The following is a 4710-nucleotide window of genomic DNA, read 5'->3' on the forward strand; positions in this document are numbered from 1 at the left end:
GCTGTGTCTGGGAAATATCTATGTCTCAAGTATGTCTGTCTACCTCTTTATGAGAAGTGTGTGCACAAAAATGTATCTGTGTCCCTCCCCTGTTTGTCTCACACTTCTCTTTTTATGCCTCCCAGTCTCTCCCTCTCTGTGCCTCTCAGTCTCTCCCTCTCTGCCCTCTATCTAGTGTCTGTATCTCCCCCCTATCTGTGCCCCTATGTCTGTCCTGTGTCTAAGTGCTGTCTGTGTCTGTCTAAGAATTGTGTGTACAAAATCTCTCTGCCCCCTCCTCCTCACTTCTCTCCCCTTCTCTGATCCCCTCCTTTCTTTCCCTCTCCCCTATTCTCTCTGTCCCCCCCTCTTTGGGTGTCTGTCTGGGTTTCCCTATGTGTCGTTTTCACTCTTTGCTTTTCTATGTTAGTGTTGCCTCACCTGCCTATATGTGTGTCTGTCTGCCTTCTGTCTGGATGTGTTAACAGAATGAGAATCTGTCTGTCTGGGAATGTGTCTATCCTCTAATATATGTCTGTCTGACTCTATCAGCTCTGTTATATGAGGAGATTGTCTGTAACTTTATCCACTTGCTTGTGTTGTGTGCCTTGTGTTAGTATGTGTGGGTGTGTCACAGTGTGAGTGTGTGTGTCTGGTGCCCGGTGGTCTTGTGAAATTCTTACCCTCTGGTTATTGACTCATAAACTCCAAGACTTTTAGTGGGTGTAGTGTCTGCCACATGGACCCCTTCCTTCCTGGCCAGGTATGTCCTTTTCCTGTTGCATGTATTAGCCCCTGACAGACATAATGCATGCATTCTGCTTGTTTACATATGTAGTATATGTGTAAACATGCTGCACACTTTTGGCACAATATTTTTTAGTGTCTCATAGAGGATCAAACATTAACCTGTGTGTGCGTTGTTGTATGTATACATGTCTGTTTTCTTAGTGCTTTTTGACCTCTCTATATGTGTGCCTGTATATGTATGTTTGTGTTTTAGATACTGCATGTGTCAGTCTCAACAAATGTATCTCTTAATCTGTGTAGGAGCAGCTGGCTGTGAAGTTATGCCTGTATGTCCAGGTTTATCTACCTGTTAATTATTTGAGTGTCTGAGCCCCTTTGTGGATGTTTCTAGTTGTATTTCTTTTTAAGGACCCATGTTCTCAGCTTCCCATATATTCTGCATACTGCCTGTTTGCCAATAGAGGGCAAACATTCACCCTAAGCAACCAAAACACATTTTAATAGCATGCAAGAACACAATTTAAGTAGATATGGGTCTGATATACACACAGACCACAGGCAAAAACAGTCAACAAATAAAATAACATTATACACCCTTGAATTTGTGTATGTATTAGATAGATAAGATTTAGTGTGTTGTGAGAGCAAACCTCCCAAAAATGTCCAGTTTATCATATATTTATTTGTTTTGCCAATATATAAATGTTGTTAATGCAAATCAATCGTTGATTGAAGAAAATCCACTTTCATTCAGAAAGGGCCATAAGTATCCCAATAAATATCTGGTAGGACCTATTGAGAAGAGAAGCCAGTATAGCAAATAACCTTATGTTAAATGTGTTGTGTATACAGTACATGCACAGTTCCATGTTGTATATCCCTTAACACAGATGTAGACAGATGGAGCCTTACAACAGATATCAAAACACTTGAGAAGTGAGACGACAGGTGGTGGGGAGTCAAAGACATCGCCAGGTGTAGGCCGACTGACACCTGGTTCCGCATGCTATGCACGCTAGCCTGTTTAATACTTTCTCCTGTGTTTGTGGGCTCCTTCCTCTTATTTTTCAGAGCTTTATTTTCTGATTGAAAATGTTTTTCCTGCTTTCATTCAACGTCAATGGCTCTAAAAATAAAGTCTATATTTGGTACCTGCAGCATTTTATCACAGATTTCACATTTTTCTGTTTTATTGCATTGCGAAATGTGGAAATTCCACAAGCTAATGTGACACATGCAAAGCAGATCTCATGCCAGTTTTATTTCCTGAAAAAAAGAATTGGATTTTAGTTTAATCTGCATACCATTTCAGAAGCTCGGGAGACAGTAGTGGGACATTCTGGTGCATCCCTATAAGGAGAAAGGTTTCTGAGACTTAAAAATGTTTTTTAAAATAGACCTAGGGGTTTTTCCTATGGATCATCAGCCACCTTCACAGATACTAATGTTTGATTAAAGCTTTATTCATTTTAATCACCTATGAAGTTCAAAATTGGAAAAGGCATTGTGAATCTGGTTCAATAATTTGTGTATCCCACAAGAGGTGGTAGCTTAGGGGACGAAGTGAGTAGGTGCACTTCCCTATGAATAACTGACAGGCAGATGATACCCTGGGTGCAGATTAATCTAGAATATGGTTGCCACCATTTGGAAGGCCATTTCCTGGACACTTTGTGAGAGACTGAGTCTGGGGGAGTTTACCATTAATAGCAAAATGTTAACGAGTTAAGAAAAGAGATGAGAGTTATAGTAGTAGAGGAGACAATGACAGAAAGGAGAAGGGAACGGCAAGAAAGGGAAATGATTGAACATAGAAAGGGTAGAGTTGAGAGGAAAGAAAGGAGAGAAGAGAAAGATGGGATGAAATAACACAAAGGGGTCATCTACAAATGTCTACCTCATGCACATCACAATGCTGTAACTAAACTTTGCATGCACAACATCAACTAACTCCCTCACCCACCATATTACCCGGGGCCATGCTAAAGTGTGGTAATGAGCTACTTGTTACTGTTGATACCCTGGTGGATGTGATATTGGAACAACACAAAAATTATTTTGGTAGCGATGTTTAAATCAGAACAGCTCAGTGTGCAATTACCCTTTTGTCAGCCTCCCATGCCAACATGGCCCCTAACATAGCATAGACAAACAGATACATCCAAATAAACCTTGTTATTCCAGGGTGACATCAGTGATTTTTGGGAGTCTTCAATGTGATTGTCTCACCTCATCTAACCTGCAACCTCAGAGTCTAGTGATTAAACCACAGTGATTTTTAGCACTAGTAGTACCACAATGTTACACATGATGGTTTGCAGTGGTTTGCAGTGGTGCTTTATACAATCACAGAATAATTTTCTTCATATACATGGGAACTGTGTGACTCTTTTCTAGATAATCTGGAATTCTTTTGCGCGTGTTGTATCTATTGGGTAGTGATGGTCTCCCCATTAGATACCCACACTTGTAACCCACCCCAAATTGGTATCAAGTCTCCATCCACATTATTCCTGAATATCATTTTTTTTTAGGCAGGGGAGGGCTCCAAGTCATCTGAGAAGTGATTAAAGTCCATATTGCAAGACATCCCAGGGTAATTACTATGTGCGTGTTGTGTTCACAGCTGTTTTGTGTTGTTATAGTTGCTAACTAATGTTTGGTCATAAAGTTTTCAACTTGTTTGCTGATCTAGGCATTGTATTGTGGTCAGTATATGCTTAAAAATAGCAACAGAAATACACTCCGTCTACACAATGGATGAGACAAAATAACTGAGCAAAGATAAATAATCAGAGAACAGATCTAAAGTAAAAATGCTGGTCTGTTTTTCATTGGCTAATATTTTTTTTTCAAAGATTTCGTAAATCCAATGTCACAGAGAAAATAGCTACTGCGTGGTACAGCCACTATTTTTTGCTGTTTGTCATCTTGCAGGTTAAGTGCAATGAAAGCAAGCTCATAGTCATAGCATTTTTTCTTTATGTGATCATTATCGAAGCCATGAATTCAGACAGATAACTTGTGACTCTGCAGTGATACTAAAGCTTTCAGCATCCTCACTAAGCCAGTATGTAGAAGAAGATGACAACTGTTTTGATTAAATGTTGCAATATTAAATGTTGTAGCAATCATAATTAAAAATACATCCAGTTAAAGCGCTCACAAAATATGTGTAATGAATGGAGAAAAGTTAATACATTCATTTAATACAAAACTGATAAACCAATAGAATAAGTTATTAGTAAAAAAAAAAAAGTTAGTAATTGCTAAATATTAATTGCTAGGTAAATTGTAATTCACTTACACACTAAACACCGTATAGTAACAGACATTAATGCACATGCATACAAAAACCCTTAAACACACTCTAACACTATATACTGACAAAAACTCACACAGTAAAACACTACACCCTACGCTCATACACATTAACAAGACTCTTATAAACATAGACACAATACCCACCAACACACTAACTTTCGCACTATACATTCACCCACTAACTGGCATTATACGTACAGTGACTAACATTACAGTACAATACACACACACTGACACTACAGTACAATACACATTGACATATACATAAACTCACCCCCTCTTACTTCATAAGACCTGGCTACACTGGGTGCAAGCTGTCTTCCACTGCCCCTCAGGGTCACGTAATGTGGGCATAATGAGCCATGCGCACAGGACACTTGGATCAACGGCCCCCTATAGCCAATCAGATAGGCCCAGGCCTGATACACTAGTACGAGACGTACATGCCAGGAGCCAGGAAGTGATTTCCGGTCAGCATAGCGACCTGGCGTCCAGGATTTGTTGAGCCCTGCACTAAAGTGAGAGTTGGCAGGAGAACTGTGTTTTTGACTCTATCACTTTACTATTCATTATGAATGAAGTGCAAAAACTGTCAAGTTTCTCCAGGAATAAAGACTGGCATGACCAGTAGCAGATGATCCATTATGAACAAGCCTA

This window comes from Spea bombifrons, chromosome 1, assembly GCF_027358695.1.
Source record: "Spea bombifrons isolate aSpeBom1 chromosome 1, aSpeBom1.2.pri, whole genome shotgun sequence".
Taxonomy (NCBI): Eukaryota; Metazoa; Chordata; class Amphibia; order Anura; family Pelobatidae; genus Spea; species Spea bombifrons.